This window comes from Sciurus vulgaris (assembly GCF_902686455.1).
Source record: "Sciurus vulgaris genome assembly, chromosome: 7".
Classification (NCBI taxonomy): Eukaryota; Metazoa; Chordata; class Mammalia; order Rodentia; family Sciuridae; genus Sciurus; species Sciurus vulgaris.
This window is the reverse complement of record NC_136467.1, coordinates 93,385,692-93,410,058: the sequence shown is the minus strand read 5'-3', so window position 1 is coordinate 93,410,058 and position 24,367 is coordinate 93,385,692.

The following is a 24,367-nucleotide window of genomic DNA, read 5'->3' as shown; positions in this document are numbered from 1 at the left end:
CACACACACACATATACATACATAATATGAACATTTCAGTAATTTTATTCAAGTAAGCAATGCAAAAATTTCAATACATAAAATAGTCATTTAATTCTATTAATGATAAAAATTCCTTTTGTAGTACATACTTAAGTATGTAGTAAATACCTAAGAAATTGATTACAAAGAAGAATTTTTCATATCAATTTGCCATGAAATGCCATTAATTAATGTTGAAGATCTCTCATATATTCATGGGCTCTGTTGCTTACTTCCAAAATTCATATTTTGAAATCATAATCTCTAGTATTTCAAAATATGACTGTATTTGAAGACAGGGCCTTTAAGCAGGCAATAAATATGAAACAATGTCATTAGGGTGGGAGCTATTCTAGTATGACTGACATCCTTCATGGTACTGCTACACACAACATGAAGATGCAGGAAGAAATCATTGACAAGACAAGGAACCAGCCCTGCCAATAGCCTGAGTTTTTATGTCTAGCCTCCATAATTCGAAGAAAATAAATTTCTGTGGTTTAGGGCATTCAGTCTGTAATATTTTGTTATAGCAGACCTCAAAAATCTAATAATTAATATTTTACTATTAATGTATTTTTCTCTGTTAAGTTCAGATTTACACAAGTTAAAAATCATTCAAAAAAATATCCATATGCCTCTCTTCCAGAATCCCATTGTAAAGAATTCAAAGTATTTACTTTATTGTTAATTTATGCATAATTGTATACATCTTAATTATTTCCTAAACCAGTTGACAGTTAAGTTCCAAATATGATGCAGTTTTACACCTACATAGTTTACTAAGTATTTACTAGTAAAAAGGTTTTTTAATTTGTGTCATTATTGATAAAACTGTTTTAGAGACTACACATATTTAGAGACTACCTTAGAGAAAAAAATTAAAATTATTAAAAACACATATATCCATTATATGATAATGTGTTTATTTATACATATATAAATATGCTTTGACTTTTTCACATTATTAGTGATCTTAAATTTGATCATTTGGTTATGATAATGTTTTCCAGATTTCTCCACTGTGAGCTTACTATTTTGTATTTTTAAAAAATATTTGGGCCTCTCTATATAATATTATATTTAATAGTATAATCTGCATAGCATTATACAATTTTATATATAATATGCATTATTTATTATATATAATAATATAATCTACATATTATACTATTATGTATATACAAATGAATTATATATAGCCTATATACTATCAAACTTTGAGCACTGGTTTCATTTATCCAAAATTTAACAATTCATACCTTAAAATTATTTTATATATATATATATATATATATATATATTACTATGATTGTCAAATTGTGATTTTCCCTGAATGTTTGGCATTCTACCATAAAAAACAGCTTGTAGTTCTTTATTGACATGGCCAATGTACTTCTATATTTTTCAATAATTTATAATGCATTACTACCATTATATATTTTGATACTTACATTGTTCCAGATTCAGCTAGTAGGGGACACTTTAAGTTGTTCTCATGTTCCCCTTTTCATATATATATATATATATATATATATATATATATATAGCCATGATCCCATTAGCACTTTCTTTGTTTCAGTTTCAATAAGAAGTCAAGTTCTTCCTGTATAAAAATTGACTATGTTGCCCTTGGTTATTGTATTCTTTTCATGATCAAAATGGATTATAAAATTTATTTAATTTAGTAGCCTTTATAAAGTTATAGACATGGTATCTAATATAGATTTCCCTGTCATTTCAGCAAGACTGTCCATATCTTTATTTAGTCCTATATATTTATATCAAAAAGTCACTCTTACCATTTATACATATATGTAGCTATTTTCACATATGGATAAAATGACAATGAGGATTGATGAATATGCATAAGTGCTTTCATATCTTCATTAATATTCATATGAATATATATTCACTTATTAATCCAATGTCTAGCTATGCAAAACAATTGTTTCTTTTTTTATATGCCTGAAATTGCTTTTAATGATACATTCCTGTGGGTGGAAGCAAAACTATGTCTCCATATCCATATCCATATTTTAATAATAAAGCCAGAGTTCCCACCGAGAATACTAGCAAGCTATTGAGATTTTTTTATTTGTTAAGAATGCATATGCTACATATTTCAAACAGAATGGAAGGTAGATTGAACTTAGTGCAAATATAGCTGTTGGAGACTTAGAATAAAAACCATGTAAAGTGAGCAGAGAAAATAGATAGTATCAGGTATCAGAGCCATGCATATTGCACTCTGAATTTAATTTTAAGCTATAAAATTCTTATTTTTGAAATTTTAAGGTATATAAGTCACACAATATTTATATTCTGAAGTGAGCACATGTGCATCCCCCCTCTCTCTCTCTCTCTCTCTCTCTCTCTCCTCTCTCTCTCTCTCTCTCTTTCACACACACACACACACACACACACACACACACACACATTCAAATTACTTAAGGACCAAAAACATTTTCTATACAATTTTACTAAAGCAGAGAATTTTCCAGATGCATTCTGTTTGTGTTGTATTAGTCAAAACTATGGATAATAACTTTAGCTTTAATTTTTTAAAAGACACTAAAAAGTTATTTAAATAGGTACTCACAGAATGTTTGTGAAGATTAAATCAATGCATATAAAGATCTTCAACCGATTGCAAGCATATAATGAATATTCTATAAATGTTAGTATCATAAAAGATATGGAGATATATTTAAATGTTGAATTGTTGGAAACATTTATGACGAGAAAATATTATTTTATTTTAGGCGACATATCTTAGTACTGGGGTGAAATTCAGAGACATAAGAAGAAAAGATAGAGCTGGAGTTGGAACTCAGTGGTGGGGCTCTTGCTAGGTTGTGTGAGAGTGAGGCCCTTTATTCAACTCCTAGCACCACAAAAAGAAGAACAGACAGTTAATACATATGTCAAACTCTTTCTCTATGAAATTTCACAAGTTCTATGCCAACCCTTGGCAGTTTTTTTATTTCAGTCAATTAGTACATAAATTCTTAAAAATGAATTCTAATGTAGAAATTGTGTTGTTGGTTAAAGTGAGACCCATATGCTTTAAATACTAAATGTGAGTAGTGAAAAGTTCTATCTCTACTTGGAAATTCTAAGAATTGTCCGCTAGTCTCATTCATATGGAATGTTAATATATTTCACTGCATTCATTGGCAGTATTACTGCCTACGGCTGGGGATATAAAGTGCGCCTAGCTTGCATGAGGCTCTGGGTTTGATCCCTAGCATGGCAAAAAAGAAAAAAAAAAAAAAAAAAAAAAAGAAGAAGAAGACAAAGAAATAAAGGATTGCTTGACAGTGTAGTTTATATTATCTCAAATAACTTTGATTTAATTAAATGATATTTTGATGTATCATATTTGGAATAATTGGCTCCCAACTTTGTAGTAATCATCAACTTACAAAAGGCTTGGTAAGAATAAGTCATTTAATAAAATGACTTATGAATCAATCATTGGTAATCTGAACTTTTATAATCTTCTTACTGAATATGCAAGACAAGGTAATAGCTCACTCTCTACTCTTTCATTGGGAATGAATTTCTAAAGAATGCCTTACCTCTGACTTCAAGCTGGTAACACTAGGAAAAAAATGTGAGGGATGAAGATGAGTGAGTTCAGCGTTCTTGAACCCTACCTCCTTCTCTACTGGTTTAGATTGGCTGGTTGCCTCCTTTAACTGAAACTCAACTATCAAGCTGACCCCTGCATGTAACTGTTTCTTACTGCAGGTTCTAGTAGTTCTTTCTCTCCTCTTTCTATAGTTTCATCACACTTGTTCAAGTGACCACCAGGAATGCATGGGTTGTAGCACAAGTAGAAGAGGACATAGCACATAGTCATTTGGGGTTCAAGAATCCCCAGAACTCACTTGCTCCCATGATCCTAGAGAGCTGAGGTAAGGAAAAGCAGAATCTGAAAACTGTGTGTTTGGAAACAAGAGGGCAGATAAACATTGGCCTTGCTTCAGCATCTGAATTTCCATGTCCTATAACTCAAGTGAGGAGATCCTTATTTAGCTGAAAGAATAGTTACACAGTTGCTAGAACAAATAAACTTTCAAACTACCTAGTTTTCTTGCTAAACCAAGGGCATTCCCAAGTGTGTGGATGAGCATTGAGAAGAAAGACCCAAGGTTGATCACTTTCCAATTTTAAAACCCTGAATTCCCCTTTCCACAAGAAGTGAATCTCTCTCTCTTTTCTTCATTTCCTCACCAGCAGGAGCTTTCCTCTTCATTACAAAAGAAAATGAAAAGTTTCCACCCGAGATAACCACTTATCTCCACTATACTTAATACTTCATATTTTTAATGAAAATTAGATCCAACCTAAATTTTTAAAAATAACTTCTTGCCAAACATTGCCTACACAATCTACATTTAAGAGGGATCATAAATATGAAAAGATTTTAAGGGTGTTAGCTCCAAAAGAATTAAATGTAATGCCAAATTTATAAATTATAAATTTATAATTTATAATTTAAGATTAAAAATTGAATGTGTTAGACCGAGCAAGTATAATGGGCTTTAAAATTCTGCTAGATTAGCAAATTCAAAGTGGAATTTAAAGCTGGCTTATACATATGTGGTTGAAATGTTTAAATTTCCCTAATATGTGGTACAAAAAGAACATTGAAAACTTAGAGAGATGGAAATATTGAAATGGTTGTGGCAGTTACCACAATGAGCCACATGGATGGAGTAGTTCTCTCTGTTTTAACCCTTAATGCTTATGATGCAATTTGTATGTTTCTCTCACATTAATCAAGTTTTATATTTGCCTATTTTAATAGTCTTCGAAAATTTTAATAGCAAATACCAATAGTAGTCATTATGCAATCTATTTTCAGAACATGAAAACTAATTTTTGGACTACTGCATGTTCAGTGTTTGGAAAGAGCACTTGTATGTGGAGATATGAGAGTTAATATTTTTAAACATGTTAACATTTTCAAATTTTCAATATCTCCACTTATATTTTGTTTAATGAACAGAGTTCCAACAGGCAAGTTAAACTGTTATTATTTGATTTTCAATTTGACAGTTTTTTTCTGTTTTAATTAATTTTCTCTGTTTATGATATGAAATGTTAACATTAAGTGCAAAGATTTTTAGTGTCTTATGTTCTTGGTGAGTTTTGTTTCATTTTTCTGTTGTTTTTCTAAATCAGTATTTTACCTATTTGTCTACGTGTATGTTTTCTGCATGATTGAATCATTTTCTGTGTCAGTTGAGGTAATTTAGGGTACTTTTACAATCACAGTAATAGCCTTATTTTTTATTATGGTAAATTATGTTACTTAATTTTTAGTACAAAACCATCCTTGCATTCCTATGATAAACTCAACATAGTATTGATGCTACTTTTGAAAAGTTAACAAGATTCATTTTCTAATATTTTGTTCATAATATTCGTAATCATATTTTTGGTAATTTCATTTTGAATGAAACATAAAAATGTAAAAATTGCAAATATTAATTTGGATACTATGTGATATATTCATACTGCATATAATGCCTAATATTTAAGTCAAATTAAATATTTCTGTCTCCTTAAACATTTTTCATTATTTTATAACTAAAGAGTTCCTTTCTTCTGACTTTTTGAGATAAGCAACACATCGTTGTTATCTATAATCTCTCTGTAGTCATACACCAGAACTTCTTTCTCATATCTAAAGTTATTCTTTAGTAATTTTAGTTAAATTTATTCTCATCCCTTGCTCCTACCTATTCTCACCATACTCTGGTAACCATCATTCCACTCTCAACTTATAGGAGATCAATTTTTTAAACTTACATGTTTGTGAGAGATCATTTAATAATTGTCTTTCTGTGCCTGGCTTATTTCACTAAGCAAAGTGATCTCTACTACATCCGTGTTATTGCAAATGAGAAGACAATTTTTCTTGAAGTTGAATAATATTCCCTCGTGTACCATGCTTTCTTATCCATTAATTAGTGGCTGGACATGTAGGTTGTTTCTATTGGGAAACTATGCAAATACATAGAAATGAAGAAAATTACACTTGAATATCCAATGGATCAAGAGAAGACTCAAGGTGATTATTAAAAAATTTCTACGTATTTGCATAGTTTCCCAAGTTTTGATTCATAGTTTTTGCACGAAGCTTGCAAAAGTTAATCAATGAAATTTCAATTTTTGAAAAATATGTTAAGATTTGTTTTGTGGGCTATCATAGGATCTATCCTGGAGGCAGTTCTGTGTGCTTATGAAAAAGGATGTGTATTTTCTAGCCATTATATGGAATGTTCTGTCGATGCTAGTTAGGTCCATCAGTCCTAGGGTGCAATTTAACTGTGTTGTTTCTATTTTCATTTCTTGACTGATGAACTGTCCTTTGTTGAGAATAAGGTGTTAACATCCCCTACTATTAATATATTGAATTCTCTCTTTTTTATGTCTATAAATATTAGCTTTATGTATTTGAGTGCTCTGATAGTGGTTGTATATATTTAGATTATTATTTTCTCCAGCTGAATTGACTTTATCATTATATCATCTGTTACTGTGACAATCTCATGCCACTTTCTCCTGGCCTATACATGCTAAGGAATCTTCTTTCAGATGACTTGGGGAATACTAATGTGTTGTTTGTTTCTTTTCTCCTGCTTCCTTGAGAAACTTTTCTTTATCTTTCACCTTCAAAATTTGCTTATGTTTTGGGTGGGTTAAATCTAACTGGTGATCTTTGGCCTTCCTATAACGGATATTTCTATCATTTTCTAGGTTTGGGATATTTTCTATTATTTCTTTGAATAAGCTTTCTACCTTGTTGGCATTCTCAAGTCACCACTAAGCACCAGTAACATGGATATTTGCTTTTAATTGTTATCCTAAATTTTGCATAAGCTTTGGTCATTCCTCTTAATTCTTTTTGGTTTTTTCTCCTCTGTGCATTTTTTTAAAGCTTATCTTCGAGTTGAAGAACTCTTTCCTCTGATCTATTCCACTATTGATGCAGTTTATTATGTTTTTAATTTCCTTTGGCTCAGTTTCAAGCTCTGGGTTTGTTTATTCCTAATTGCTTCCATCTCAAAGTTTTCTCCATTAGAATATTGAATGATTTTTCTGTTTTCCTTTTTTTGTTTGTTTGTTTTTTAAGCATATTGCGTTTCCGTCATAGAGCTGTTTAAGTTCTTCCATTACTATCTGATTAGTTCTGGCATGAGGGGATAGTTTTGACATGAGGGGATAGTTTCCTGAAAGTTCTCATTGCCCATTGTCATGTGATGTCTGAGCATTGAAGGATTGGATATTTATTCTAATGTTCATAATATGGCTTTCTGCTGTTCCTGTCTTTCCAGGAATTCAAAGCTGGCTTGTTTTCGTTGAGCCTGTAATCAATTCCAGTATTTTAGCACTAGAGGGTATACTCAGGCCAGGTTTGTCACAAATCTGTACTTTGTATTTTTCACTGGTTCTCAACACTAGAGGGTGATCTAAGTCCCTGTTTGTCCCAAATCTAAGGTTGGTGTGTTATTCAACAAGAACTGGGGAAATATCTAAAAAGGCGGTCCATTCTTGCAAGATTCTCCCTGAGACTGACGTCAGCACAGACACATCTTCCACAATGATCAGTATGTGGTTAGACACTGCAGGCTTCCATGACAAACCTATCGACACCAATGCCATAAAGCTCTGTTACACCCCATGTCAACATCCTGCCAAAACCAGCACAGAACCAGGGCAAAATTAAGGCCTGTACTGCTATGCACTGCCTGATGCTGAGGTAGACACGTGCCCCAAGACTGTTGCTACCAGTTAGAAAAAACACTGGCCAGAACAGAAATCTGATAGACTGGAGCTGCATGTCTGCCTGACCACAAGGCTATTCCAAAATCCCTGTCTACAGTCAGACCAAGGGATAGTATTTTTAGAATCTGTCCTGTGTTAATTTTCTCCACCTTGACACTAAGTTATAAGGGAAAAAACCTTCTGTTTACTATGCTAACTTACTCCCCTCCTTAAGCCGATGAATTGAGTCTGTATCCACCCTATGCTGCCTGATGTTGGGAGTGTTGGTGAAGTCCCTTGAACACCAAGGCTGATGATGTAAGGTTGGGTCATGCCTGAATCTCACAGCTTCAAGGATCTGCAGGGCCTCAGGGGAATGTCTGGCTATGCCACAGCTGGAAGTGTTTCAGCTCAAAAAATCCACACATCTCATCAGGGTATAGGTCTTTGCAGGGTTTTGGAGCAGATCAAAAGACTCTGTGAGCCAGGCATGGTGGCACACACCTGTAATCCAGCAGCTCAGGAGGCTGAGTCAGAAGGATCGTGAGTTCAAAGCCAGCTTCAGCAACTCAATGAGACCCTAAGCAATTCACTGAGACCCTGTCTACCACTGGGGATGTTGTTCAGTAGTTAACCATCCTGGGTTCAATCCCTGGTATCCATTAAGAGAGAGAGAGAGAGAGATTGACTCTGTGAGCACTTGGCATGGGTTAGCTGTACTACCCAAGGTTGAGATGTGATTGGTGGTGACAATTCCTTGGCTGCCGAGGCTACTGCAGAGCTATGTCTTATCTGAGTCTCACAACCTTGGGGATCTGAAAGTGTTGGATGCAGGAATACTCTAGGCTAGGCCCAGTGATACTGCATAAAATTTGAGTCTGTTCCACCATCATGCAAGTCTATGGCTGTCAGCAGGGCTATCTAGATGCTATCCTGGTAGTAGGTCCTTTGATTTCTCCTTGGTGCTGTGTCTAACTCCCCAGCTCTGGGTTTCACTGTGATGCATCTGGTATTGTGTTTCAGGTCTTAGGCATGGACTTAATGACTTCCCACTCCCCCAAACAATAGGTGACTCTCTCCAACATGCCTGTAGTTTGGGGAGGAGTGATGCAGGCAAAAAAAGTTTCTGTTTTTTTTTTTTTTAGCTTCTTCAAGGCAACTTTTCTTTTTATAATACTAAAACTCCATGCTGTGTTCTTTCAGCTGACTTCCTTAGTTCTTGTGAATAGCTATACAAATATGTGTGTCTGTGGGATGACAGTGGCTGCAGCATCTTCCCAGTTAGAGCCCCACTGTCGCTGACCATGTTAGAGAGTAAGAATGGTCTATGCTTTCCCTATCTCACAATAGCTCAGTTCAGTTCTAATTCTCTGATTACCAACTTGTAACATTAGTTGCTAACATTTCTGCATTTTCTGTTTTGTGGAAGAGTTTTTATTTAAAAATAATAATCTTTAGAAATTAATTCTAAAAGTATCTGGGACTAATCGCTTTTCGTTGATAGTTGAACTTTTTAGTTGATATTAAAATGAATAAACCTATCCACACTTCCTGTTCCCATTTGAATCTGATTAGTTAATTGTAGTTTCCTGAGAAATTATAATGTCTAAGTTTTCATCATTAGTTGCATTTTCTTTTTGTTTTTTATCATTTTCAGTTTTCAAGTTTCTTTGTATCCACTTGGAGTTAGTCCCCATTTCTCTAAATCTTCCTTGTACAAGTTTGCTTTATTAATTTCACCCAGGACTTGTTTATTTTTGATAGCATTTTTTAGTTTAGTACATTTATTTCTGCATGTCTTTCCCTAATAGACAATGAGTTCTATGAGAAGAATGACTTCTTTCCTTTTTTCTATGTGTTCCTTAATTTTTTACATTTTAATTTTTTAATCATTATAATAACTGTACATATTTATGGACTGCAGTGTGATAAACTGATGCATACACTGTGTATTAATCAGGTTTGCATTGCTCTGATCAAGAACAACTGAGAGGAGGAAACATTTATTTTGGCTCAGAGTTTCAGAGGTTCAGTTGACCATTGAACAACTTCAAAGCCCTGGGTCTAAGATGAGGCAGAATATCATGGCAGAAGGTTGTGGTAGAGGGAAGCAGATCAGGACATGACAAGTAGGAAGCAGAGTTCCACTTACCAGGGATGAAATATAACACCCAAAGTCATGTTTCCAGTGACCTACTTCCTCCAGCCACATCCTACTTGCCTAAAGGTGCCACCCACACAGCTATTCTGTATCAGTGGATTAATCCACTGAGGAGGCTACAACTCTTATAATTTAATCCTCTAAACCTTCTTGCAGTGTCTTACACATGAGCTTTTGGGGAACACCTTATAGCTACACACTATCATCATGTGTAGTGATCTAGTCCGGATAATTAGCATTTTCATCTAAACGTTTGTTATTCTATGTATTGGAAACTCTGGAACTTCTCTCTTCTGTTTCTTTATAAAAAATATAAGAAATTGTTGTAAACTATAGTCAACCTACTATGGTGCAGAGCACTAGAATTTATTATCCTATCTAACTGTATTTTAGTACTCATTACCCAACTTCCCTCGATGCATCCTTCTTCCTTTCCTTCCTAGCCTTTTCTTCCTAGCTTGCAGTGTGCACTATTCTATTCTCCACAACTATGAAATCAGCTTTTTAGTGAGAACATGTGGGTGTATTTGTTACTCTGTGCCTGGCTTATTTGGCTTAACATGATGTCCTCTGGCTCATTCATGATGCTGCAAATGACAGGACTTCTTTATTTTCATGCATGCATAATAATCCATTGTGTATATGTACCACTTATTCTTTACCCATTCACCTGCTGCTGGACACTTGGTTAATTCAATATCTTGGCTCTTGTGAATGATGCTGCAATGAATGTGGGCATGCAGCTATCTCTTTGCATTTCCTTTGGATATATTCCCAGTAGTGGAACCTTAAAATGTTAATAAATCATTTTCAGCTTTGTTAATCCACATTACAATAGTTTGTATTCTTTCCTTAAATTTTCTACTTTATTTTCTTTCTTCTGTTTTCTTCTGTTTATGCTGTAGCTCTTCTTCTAGCTCTTAACCTTATTTTTATTTCATTAATTGCAAGCATTTTCTAAAATGTAAGCTTTATGATGATAACATGTATATAAACATTGCTATAGCTAGGGTGAGTGTATAGCTATAGAAATTTAGTAAATTTCTGTTTTCATTGCTTTGTGGTGAGTTAGGTCTTCATAATATAAATTCTTGTAAAATTTACAATGTATTTTTTTAAAGTTACATATTCTTCATATTGTATGTTAGCTGAAACATGTCGATTATATAACTGTTTTCTGCCCTCGCTAATATTTCTAACAATTTCTGAGAAAGTTGTGTTAAAATTTCCTTTTGTGACCAGGATTTTTCAAATAGTACCTAAAACTCAGTTTATGAGATTATATTATTTTGAGTGTTTTAGGAATAATTTGTTTTTTTTTTTATTTGTACTAATTAGTTATACATGATAGCAGAATGCATTTTGATTCACTGTACATGAATGTTGCACAACTATTCATTTCTCTGTGATGTATAGTCATAGCATTCATGCGATCATACAAATACCTAGCATAATAATGTCAATCTCATTCCACCATCTTTCCCAATCCCCTACCCCTTTTTCTCCCCCTACTCCCCTCTACTCAGTCCAAAATACCTCCATTCATCCCTCCCCCACCACATTATGGATCAGCATCCACATATCAGAGAATACACTTGGTTGGATTTTGGGGATTGTCTTATTTTGCCTAGCATGATATTCTCAAATTCCATCCATTTACCTGCAAATGCCATAATGTTATTGTCCTTTAAGGCTGAGTAGTATTCCATTGTGTATCCATACTACAGTTTCTTGATCCATTCATCTATTGAAGGGCCTCTAGGTTGGTTCCATAGCTTAGCTACTGTGAATTGAGCTGCGATAAACATTGATGTGTCTGTGTCACTGTAGTATGCATATTTTAAGTCTTGGTATACACCAAAGAGTGGGATAGCTGGGTCAAATGGTGGTTCCAGTCCAAGTTTTCTAAGGGATCTCCACACTGTGTTCCAGAGTGGTTGCACTAATTTGCAGTCCCACCAGCAAAGTATGAGTGTACCTTTTTTCCCCACATCCTCGCCATCATTTATTGTTGCTTGTATTCTGATCATTGCCATTCAGACTGAAGTGAGATGATATCTTAGAGTAGTTTTTATTTGTATTTCTCCAATTACTAGAGATGTTGAGCATTTTTCATATATTTGTTGATGAATTGTATACATATATCAAGAAAAAATAAAATTCACAAATTGTATTATAAGAAAAGAAGACATAAGGACAATTATGTCATTTCTCATTGTTTTTATTTACTCTATAATGAAATGCATGATACCGTGTTTCTCATTTCATTATTATAATTTAATCACTTATTTGCAATATTATTCCTTGACTTAAATATAATTTTTTTCTGATAGCTACATTGGGCCACAACACTTTAAGTTGATAATTGCATTTTATTTTCAATATTTCTGTATTCTTGTATTTTATGTATGACTATTTTAAATAGCATACATTGATTTTTTTTTTTTAACTTCACAATCTAACCTGACAATTTTGTATTCGTCAAGTGACTTAGTGCACTTGGATATTTAGCATATATTAATATATTCATATTTTTTTCATAATACTTGGTGTTTCTACTTCCCAACTACTTTTGCCTGTCTTATTTGAGGACGATTAAGATTTTTTAAAATTCAATTTTTTACCAACTCTTGCTGTGAAAGTTGTACATTTTACTTCTGTCATTATAAGCCTTAAATTATCATAACTATTATCATAGAGAACAAAGTTTAATAGTAGTTCTACATTTCACTTACATAATATGAATCTTATAACTAATTAATTATGTTTGTTACCTTTACATGTAGTTAATATTAGATGTCATTGTGGGTCTTGCATTAAAAATTCAAATAAATATTTTTATTATAGTTTTATTATTTCCATTATCTGAAACAAAACTGTTTCTTCATCCATCATTCCTTCTTACAATCACTCATTTTGTCTGATTTTTATTTCCTCCTTAATATCATATATCAGTATTTTGGAAGTATATTACTCATGCATCTTTGTTTTTTCAGTCTTTTCAAAAAGACTATTTTTCTTTTCTTTTTGCATGAGAGTTTAATCAGGTGTACTGCCAGTGATGATGGTTCCTTTCTCTCAGTACTATAATGATAATATTGATTTCTAGCTTATATTTTTGCTGGTACTATTAAAATGCTGTTTCTTTGAAGGTGATCCCTCTTACTTTTTCTAGGACCTTGACTTTGATTTTGGAACGATATGATTTTTCTATTATTTCTCCACATATTGATTTTTTTACTTTCTTCCTTTCTTTGGTGTGTTTACTTTTTTGGCTTAATACTTGTGATTTTTAGATATGAGGATTAATATATCTTAGAAATGTCAAATATTTAATTCCATTTTCTGCCTCTTTCTGTAACTTGTGTTAAACATATGCCAAATCCTTCACCCTATTTTTTCTACTTTTCTTAACACTTCCTATTTTTCATTTTCTTATCTTTATTGGCTACTTTGTCTCTTCAGGGAATGTTTAATTTGTGATTTTACTTGCTTATAAAATTTTAACTTGCAGAATTTGTATTTGTTGCTATGTAATTTTGAGGTGATATCTTGTGTCTTCTGATTTTGATTTCTTTATTATGCTTAATAATTTTATGTATTATATCTTCATTATTTTTGCTAAATGAAATTCTTGGATTCAATGATATTTGTCTTGTCTATCTCTAATTCATGATAACTTTTTTTCCTACTGTATTTGGAATTTTACAATACAAAAAATCATTTTAGTATTACTTTTACAGCTAAAATTGAACTCCAAAAAGGTTTTGTCTTTGTTTCTGAAAAAACAAAAACAAAAACAAAACAAAAAACCTCATTGTTATAACTTACCTAGGATAATGTTTGGTGTTATTTTTTGCTAATTTCTTAGGCTAGAACTTCTTGGATCATGAATAATTTGTACCAAAAACTCAGATGTGACAGAGTTACATTTCAAAAACTTAGTTTTTAAAAACTATCTCAGAGCTAAGACTGAAAGAAAAAATTTGTTTTCTTACTCTGTCACTGAGTTTTATTTTCTTAGATCATACATTTGACTGATAGTACTGTGTAGTCATTTGAGGGCTCTCAATTTAGGCAATAAAATCATTTTCCACTCCCCACTCCACAGGAGTCAAGAGTGGGTCTCCCTTCCCCACATGGTTAAAGCCCACCCAGAGCTCTGCAGCACCAGCCAACATGCCCTCTCTCTGATCTTCCATTTTATCTTCTTTTTAGTTCTGTGGGTATCTCCTGAATTTTCCTGTGAGTTCAGCTAGGTAAGATTTAAAAGGACATGGACTTTATATTTTCATCTTTTCTAGAGGTCTTCAAACATGTTATTTAGATTGCTTAATCCACCATACTATAGAAAAAGGAAATCATCCTCTCTGGTTGTACTGCAGTTACACTTACAGCATGTTTGGTACTGTGCCTAGACTAAGTTTCCAGCCCACTTCCTTCTCAGACCTTCTACTTGCCTGTCATTGTAAGGTTTCTGTTGATTTCTTTCTTTTTTTTTTTTTTTTTTTTTTTTTTGTGCCTGGATTTTTTTTTTTTTTATTGTAAACAAATGGGATACATGTTGTTTCTCTGTTTGTACATAGCGTAAAGGCATACCATTTGTGTAATCATAAATTTACATAGAGCAATGTTGTTTGATTCATTCTGTTATTTTTTCCCTTCCCCCCACCCCTCCCACCCCTCTTTACCCTCTATAGTTTTTGACAATGTCCTATCCTCTCCTTTTGTATTCCCCTCCATTTATACTTATTTTCACTAAGAGAGAGAAATTGTAGCTTAATTGAAATATAGTAAGACCAAATTTTCTTAAGAAAACCTTTTAGTTTGAAAATTCTACTCTATTCTTAGGAACTATGGCTTCAAGTAATGAGGTTTCAGCTCCATACCAGGATAACTTCTGGTCCTGAAGAGATCTGCCTGTGTTTAAAACTACATATTAGAAAGATAGGTAGTTCTAAAAAAAAAAAAAAAAAAAAAAAATCATCAACGTTTCCTTGCTGCAGAGCAAGCTGTCTTTTAGGCTCTCTTCTCTAACTTAGTGCTTCTATTTTTCATGATCTGCTATAGTTACCATGAATAGTTGTAAAATAGTAAAATTCTGGTGTCTGAAAAGATTGTAGAAGTCCATATGAATAAAAATAATGTGATCAATAATGATGAACACTGACCAGTAATTAGAGAATATTTTAAAATATAATACTTGGATAATAATTAAAGATTGCCTACATAATCAACTATATAAATTTGTATAGAGAGGTTGTATTTATCTAATTAATAAACCATAGACAATTTAGTTGTAATAAAATCTTCATTTAGCAGTTATTCTACTATGGAATATATGCTGAATGTTAAATCATAAAAACTTAAAAAGTGTATATGCTTTGAAAATATGCTAACTTTTTTTTGTCTGAAAAGGAGGTGACCCTTTCCAAGGCAAGGAAAGAAAGTGTATATTAGGTATTCTTTAAATTTCTCTATTATTATAACCTATGACCTACAATTTCAGGACTAAAAAGTTAATATACTGAAAAATTACTTTAGTACCGTTAAGTAGGTCAAATTAAACCCATTATATAATACATTTTGTGGGTGACATTTTGACAACATCATAGCATCAATATCAAGGGATTTAACTGTAGAATGTGCTTCCAAAAAGAAAGAAAATTAATTTCCACTGGTATTGCTCTTGATCCAGGTAAATGCATATGGAAGAGAACAGGGAATAGTTCAAGAAAATTTAGAAATTGAGGACATTAGAGACTTCTTTATCTTTTTTTCATTATTCTGTCAAGTTCTTTAATATGAGGTTTTCAATATAAGTGAAGGAAGAGAAAGACCAATAGCATAAATATTTCATAAGTGTTCATTTTAATATCTGTGATCTGTTTGAATACTTCATTTTCTAATCTTTAAATTCCTACATGCAATTATATTAGTTTCCTTTTCTATTTAGATAAAATTGCATTTACAGAAAATGTTCTAGCCTCTAAAGAGGCATTTATGATATTGTGGGTACTGTGTTAACTATCCAACGCTTACTTTAATCCATCCTGTGTCTGCCAGTGCCCAGATGATATACATCTGTTGGCACCATGTAAACATGTATTAAGGACCAACTGTATGTCATGCATTCTAAAGGGTAACAGAGCCACAGCCACAAACAGGATCATCTGTCAGCAAGAGTTTTGTAAATTAATGGAGAGAATCTTTCACAGTGCTCTCATATTTACCTCACAATATTAAACTCATAGGGTCCCCCAAAATGTTCTTTCATTGGAAATAATGCCATAAGTATTTACAGAATTTGTAAACAGTGACAGTTTTTTTTAACTGCTTTTTGTAGCTTAAGTCTCGTTTAAGTAAAAACATCTACCGATGCAGCAAATCTCTGTAACATAAATACGAAAGCTATGGGCCTGTACTTTGAGTCTTACTATATTTGGAGTAAAACATAGTAAGTTCCACGTGTAGTTGGATACGGCCAAAGGTGGATGTGCTACTGGTAATCTGACTTGAGTGTACTTGGAGGTAAATATTGAAGGCAACTAAAGGCATTGCAGTTAAGGAGTTTCAGATTGATGTCCCTGAGTTTTAAAGAGCAGTGTTAAAACAATTTTGTTTGTTTACTTGTTTTTATTAAGAATTTCAAATGTGTTCTAATCCAGAAATTTGATAAATTTACTGCTGACTTAGACACAGCTATAAGCTTACTTCATTTCATGAATAGTAGTACATATAAATATGTTTTACAAACTTGGAGGTTTTATCTTTGGATTCTTTTATAACACGTGTAGCTTTGAAAATGAGATTAAGCTGCAAATTTAATTGTGTCTGTGAACAGCACTGAAATCAGTATTGATGTCAATGAGAATTATGATTAATATATTGATATTCAATATCCCTTTTAAGATTCCTAATTGTTTGTGTAATATATTTATGAACCAAAACTATATATTGGATAAAGAATATCACATCTTAAATTACCTTTTGTATAAAAAAATGTTTACAGATACAGTTGCTATTTTGATTTACTTTAGAACAGTAAATCCTTGGAAAAAAGAAAAGTGTAATTGTGATTTTATATATGCATGAATATGCCACAATGAAACCCATCATTCTGTATAATTGAGATGCACTGATATAAAAGAAACATGTATATTCATGTGTATAGTACAGAAATGAAAATAGAAGCATGAACAAATAAAAATAATACCTGTATGTTTAATATGAGTAAAATAGTCACCTACTTTATAAATTATAATTAAACAGAGGAACCAAGATAATTTACCTCTTAGAAACACTTAATCAGGATAATTCTTAGAAGTTATCCTGTATCTTCTAAAATTTTAGAAGTTATTCTGATTAAGTGTTTTACAAGTTATTCTGATTAAGTGTTTTACTTAATGGGTGAGAATCATACTGAATTCTCAACACTTAAGTTAAAGAGTGTAGGTTGATTCTCAGTTGTTTAGAAAATTGTTAGTGGCACAAGGTTATGGAACTAATTGTATGAAACAATTACCTCTGCATAAAAAAAATCAACATCAACATCAACAAAGCTGTTCTACCAACACAAATCACACCATTAAGTGCGGTCAACCATCCCAGGAAAGCAAGCCAATGGTCCCAATGGGATGGGTGCAACATATTTTCTTTCCTGGAAGAACAATTAAATACACATTTCCAGCTGTTGACAGTTCAGTAGTGGCATTTTAATTTAGGAAGATATCTTTAAACAGAGGTACTTAAGGAGGAATATGTCTGTGATAAAACAGCAGACATAGACGCCAAAATGAACACAATTGAAAATCACAGAGTCCTATTTTCCTACGACTTAAAAACATAAAGCTATGAAATAGTTTTGAACTTCCAACCAATCACAGAGTTCTGTGGACTGTCAACAGGCTTGCAGAATTCAGCTAGCTCTCTTCAGTCTCACTGCTGTGTAGCAAGCATACCAAGAAAGTGCCAATATATTTATTTGTACTGAGAACATCAGTAATGGGGTGTCTCACAAGATATTTAATTCTTTCCCCTAATTATGTTGCTTGTCCATTTTGGTCTATTCTCCGTCCTTGATTTATATCTGAAAGACTGACTCCTATGAATTCAGCACCCAGGCTCCCTTTGCACTGAGCTTCCTGCTAGGTAAGGTAAGGGGTGAAACAGGAGATGTGAAAAGAGGGAGAGTCAGGTTTTAGTATTTCCGCTCCTCTTTCTGTACTTGAAACATAACATATGTGTGAATAGCAAGGCAACTTGCCACACTTCAGATACTGCTTTTCCTGTCTAGGGATCCCAGATCAGACCAAGATTGACCTGGGTAAGTAGCTCAACTTCCATTCTTCCCAAATATGTGGATCTAATGACAGACTCACTGTCTTTCTGATCCTGTCTCCAAGTTTCAAGATGTGTTCATTCCTGTTCTTCTTTCCCCTTGTTATACTGATATAAGCATATTATTAAATTATTTCAGTAAGTTTTATACTGAAAAATAACACATACAGAAATTGTACCAATCCTAAGTGCTCAGCTAGATGAAGTCTCACAAAGTGAGCACATCCATGAAACCAGCATCCAGAACAAGAAACAGAGATCACCTAGCATTGTAGAGGCTTCTGTGTGCCCCCAGCATGTCCCTATACCCAGGAGAAAAAAGTGTCCTGGTTTCGAACTACCAGAGATTGGTATTGTTATTTTTAAACTCATATAAGGGAAATCATACCATAAACATGCTTTGTATCTGGATCACTTACTCCATCTTATGTCTGAGCTTCGTCACTTCCCTTTATCCTACTCCATTATCCTTCTCACTCCAGTAAAAGTTTTAAAAACTAGATCACTAAAACTATTTCCCTTTTTTTTTTTTTTCTGGACAGTCACAAGTTTAGCGTACACTTATTTGTTAGACCTTTCCCAAAAAGTGGCAGCCGCCGTCAATTACTTGTCAACAAGATACTGATTTTGCTTCACCTGAGGCACTACTTGGAGATAGCTTCCCCTAAGGTATGAATCTTCTCTGACATTTCCACAGTGTGTTCAAAATTTTCCTCCCTGGCAACAGTTTTGTATCTTCTCTCCTCAACCAAGTTCACCCAAAAATATGGTGGTATTTTAATATCTGGTTGAGTCCAGCAATGATTGCTTATTTATTACTTGCTGCAGTCTTTAAATCCAGAACCCAAAAGTGGTTGTCTCCCTGGTTTCTCCCACCACCATTGTCCTACTGCCATTCCAGAGTTAGTACGACTTTCTATAAAATCTGGTATCTCCAGCATATGAATCACTGTCCATTAGTCCCTTACTCATAATTATTGGGGGGAAAAAAGTCATGGTGATAAGCATTTAAATGACAGTAGCCCATAGTTTTCTTATGAAACTATCCACTCTAAAATTATAATCATAAAGTCTCTTATGAGGTATTTCATAGTCCCCAATACCAATATTTAGATTTTCCCTTATTTTTCTAACACCCCCTCCTTTTTTCCTTTTTCCCCCATGTGATTTCTTTATCTCTTCCTATCCTCAGTATACCTCCCATGGTCCCACTTGCTGTTGCAACCAGCTCCTCCGGGCTCCATTTTCCTTCCAACATTTACCCCTGGAAATAATTATCAACCTTCTAATTTGAATGGGGAATAGGACCCTTTGGAGTCTTCAGAAAGAAATAAAACCAAATCTCTCCTTTGCTAATTTCAGCTGCCTCTCATGCCATAATGCCGATGATTTGTTAAACTAAGAAAGGTTTTGTTTCTTTGCTCAGTCTAACCAAAAATAGAAGAAAAAAATTGAAGGAGAAATAAAGTATCATCCTATCATATCTACAAGCATAAAGTCAGATGAAATGCTTTATTTTTGATTTATTTAATACTCCATTTGATGCAAAAGCAAACTTGTTAAATAGAAAATATTTAGGACAATTTTCCCTAATATTTCATATGTGCCAAAATGAAGGGCCAGTTATGAAAGAGTAGATGGTAAAATCAGATATATCTCTTAAGTATTGATATGAGAAGAGTAAGTTAATTATGGGAAATCATTAACAATCAGGAAAGTTACAATAATACACTCTTCTTTACAGGTATCATCTATCATATCTATTTGTTCTGCAAAAAAGATGAAGTAACAGAATTAATAATATCATTATATGTGATAAAAAATTTATTCATAAAATAATGTAATATTTATATTATGTAATTAATATATTTTGGTGAAATTATAAGGAATCATGAAAAAAGTTTAAAATCAAATAGTGGGAGGGATAAAAGGATTAACACAGAATAAGTGGAAAGAAGATTTAAAGAAAGTAGCACTAAAAATAACAATGAAGTACATGAGTGTATCTGAAAAGATATTTGTGCTTATGTCAATGTTTTATGCCTAAAACATGTAAAAATATATGTCATACTTCCTAATAACAATGTAAAAATAAATGCTATATTTTTAATACAATAGCTTAAAGAATGCATTTGTTATTAAATGAAAGCTAGGAAATATGTGTATGCTCTCTCTCAAGCACTCTTTTACAAAATATCTTTTAGAACTTCAAAAGGTTATGCAAATACAGTTTGAAAATTACTTGGGAAAACTCAAGGAGAAACTGGTGTTTTTTCTATTTGAATTTGAGATATATAAAAGAAGTGTAGCAAAGTAAATTTTGAGAACACTTTTCTTTTCTACTTCAATAAGGTTGTTGGAAGACCTTCAGGCAGCAAGATAAAGGAGCACACACAGTCTTATTATTCATATGCTCAAAAATCAAGATGCGATAACAGAAAACTTTTAAAATTATAAATTGTGTTAAATTTTGTTAGCCAGTTTAACACTTCAAGTGGCCAGAACTTTTCATTTGATCACCATTATTACCTTGAAAATATGATTATAGGCAATGGTGATAAGAACATCTACATTTTTTATAGTAGTGAGGACAAAAAGAAGAGAAAAACACCACTACTTTTAAGATAAAAGACTTTGAAAACTAAAAGCAGACCTTATTTTTCAAAATAAAATAAAGATAAAAATATCCATGAGTTATGTGATTGACAAGATCATAAAATCAGGATGCTTATGTGTGGTTAGTATATGGAGCAACATTGCAGGCAGACAGTTGGTGAGTTGACCACCATTACAAGGGATACTTGCCATTTACAAAAGGGAGAGACAAGAGCCATCTCACAGGTCACCAAACATCAAACACCTAAGGCTGTGGCCCAAATAAAAACGTATATTCAGATATCAGTTGGAGGCAGGGATTTTGCTTCAGATTGATATCTGATCGTCTTTAGTGCACATTTGTAACTGGCCTTACTTGGACATTGCTTGACTTCTGACAATTATCAACAAAAATGTTGAGTACAGGTACAAATTGGTTTACATGCTAGTAAATATAATTCCTCCCAAGAGGAAAAATAACAAATTCTCTTCAAAATTGTGAGTTTTCATTACATCCCAAATGTTTCTGACTCTTCTAAATCTTACAATTCTCATAGCTCAGTTGTTTTCTCAATTCCATTAGTTTATAATCCTCTATAAAAATAATTTCTCCAAACCTAATCTCTACAAATGTAGCCATAACATAAAAAGTTCTGTGTTTTTCTAGTTCAGTGAAAGTCCATAGTAAGTTATGGGTCTTATGTTTACAAGTTAAAGATAAGCAGTTGGCTTTTTCATCTAAAATGACAAACTAAACCTAAAATTCAGGGAAATACAAGAGACCCAAAATTGCCACTACAATATCAAACAAAAACAAAGTTGAAAGACTCAGAATATCTGATTTTGAAATTTATTATAAAACCATAATAAGATGGTATAATTTGCATAGATCAATGGAGTATCATTGAATATTCATGTTCAGTGAATTCTTAACAAGGATGCTAAGCAAATTCAATGGGAAAAGAATAGACTTTCCAAAACTGGTGCCAGCAAAACTATATCTACACAAGCAAAAGAATGAAGCTGAGAAAATTCCTCAGACTGTACACAAATAGATTAAATCAATATGGATCCACAACCTAAATTAGTGTCTGTAATATACAAAGAACTCTTACAAGTCCATAGTAAGAAGACAACCCAATTTTGACTCATTAAGTATTAGAATAAGTGACAAAGTAGGAAAGAGTGGAAACTATAGAAGTGTAGATATTGAAGTCATTACAGTTACTGGTAATGATGAGTTGCATGGAATATCCCATTAAGTAAGTGGGCAGGGAGTGTAGCTGCAACAAAAGATTGTTTATGTTCAGAAAGTAAAGAAGTGAGATGCCATTTAAGTGTTCCAGACACAAGGTAAGATGGGGAAGAATGCAGTGAATAAGGAGATAAATTGTTCAGTGAATCAGTGGGAATGACTGCAAGGTTACTTTGTGAAAGCTACAAGAATTTCAAGGTAATTCAGGGAAAAACAAGACAGTAGCAATACATAGCAATGGAATTAATAAACTGAAATTAAGTCACTGCTATTTTGTTATTTGTATAGTCTGTGAAAAGTTACTAATTACATTAAAACTCCACCCCTTCATCTGTAAATCTAGGAAGAAAAATGTTTCAAAATGTTATTGTGGAAATTAAATGAAACACTGAATACGAAGTATGTGGCATGGGAAGGACAATTAACTGAAAAACTCCAAGTATTGAATTTTTTTTAAGTCTGATTAGCCTCTGAACTGATTTTTTAGTATTTCGAAATATGCCACTGTGTGACTTTGTTTGGAATCTGACATCAGAAATCTAAGAGCAAAACATTTGCTGATTTCATGTTTTATTAACTAGTTTGCCTATGATTGTCTTGTGTTGGACAGCCAGACACACACAACAGACACACCTTAGGTCTAGAGTAAGTGAGTCAAAGAAAAAGACAGTTAAAAATCCATCCTGGTGATGATGGCAGTGACATCTGGTGGAAGTGTTAAACATGTCATCCATGTCTAAATGCATCTTCTTCAGCTCTTTCTGTAGAGTGAACAGATTTCTTTCAATATTCACCCCATTTCCAAGCCTGGTTTCCCAGAAAAAGGAATTCAAATACTGCTGAGTCTCAATCTTTCAAATATCTGTCTCATTCTCTTGGCTTTCTTCTCTGACACTGGCTTCCTCTACGTGGCAGGAAATGAAACAACCATCAGTGTTCACTCCTCATATCTCCTTGTTTGTCCCTGGGAAAATTTTAAGATCTCTTTCCTTTGGTTACAAGTACAAAACTGAGGAAAGATTGTAAATGTCCTAATTTGTGGTGATGTCTATTCCTTGAGTAATTAACAGTGGCCATAGTGTTGAGAAAATACAACTGATATAGATCACACTAGGAGCTAAGTCCATGCCAATCCACACAAAGCTAAGAAAACAGAATCCCTCTGACAGGAAGAGTCATACAGCAATGAACATGTATAAGACAGGAAGAGAGTCATTTTCTAGAAGAAGACAGGAAAAGAGGTGTTTTTCAAATGATGAAAAAGGAGTATTACCCAGATGAGTTAGAAACATTAATAATAATTTATGAACAAACATAGGAGCAAGATACTAAAATATCTAGACATTATTTTGTATGTAGGACAATCACTAAAGAGGTATTTGTCATAAATTAATATATTTCATATAATCTTTGCAAATATTGTATGAGGACAATGTATTTTAAAAGAAAAGGAGGAATGAAGGAAAGGATTTTAGGATGGAATTTTTTTGATGGTTTGAAAATGAGGGCCTGAAATAAGATAAAAGTCAATAAAAATATAAGAAAGGAACAAATAAAAGCATTATTTTGAAGGAAAAATCAATAAAACTAGATGGTTAATGGATTCAAGTTTGAGAAGGTGATTTCAAAACTCCAATCAAACTTAATTGTAATATTGACAAAAACCTCTAATAGAAAAAGAGTATTTGTGTACATGTGTGTGTTTGGGAAGCTTAGAGGCAGATAAAAAATATATTTGTGATGGATTTCTCAAAAACTTCTACTTTACTAATATGAAGATTTTCCTTCATGATATTTATATTCATATATACCTTTCCAAATATGCATAAGTGAAAATATCAGTGAATGAATATATAAATATATGGCAACATTTTTATTTTCCTGAGAGACTTTTCTATAATATATCAAGTAAATGTAACCCATAATTTGGGAAATGCTGCCTAATGTAACAAAAAATAAATTTGAAATAGAACTCATTCTACTATTGAGCAAGCTGCCACCTGAAAGCAAATTAGACACTTTTCCACATTGTATCGAATAATAATTTTAAGGCCATGGGAGTAAAGTAATGCTTTTGATACTAAATGTATTCTCACATTCTGTAGAAAGTAATTTAGCTCTCAAAAGCAGCTGACACCTTGGAGATGATTTATTTACTGCAAGAATCAGTTTCTGGTCATATCTCTATGTTTTTGACCTTTTATTTATAA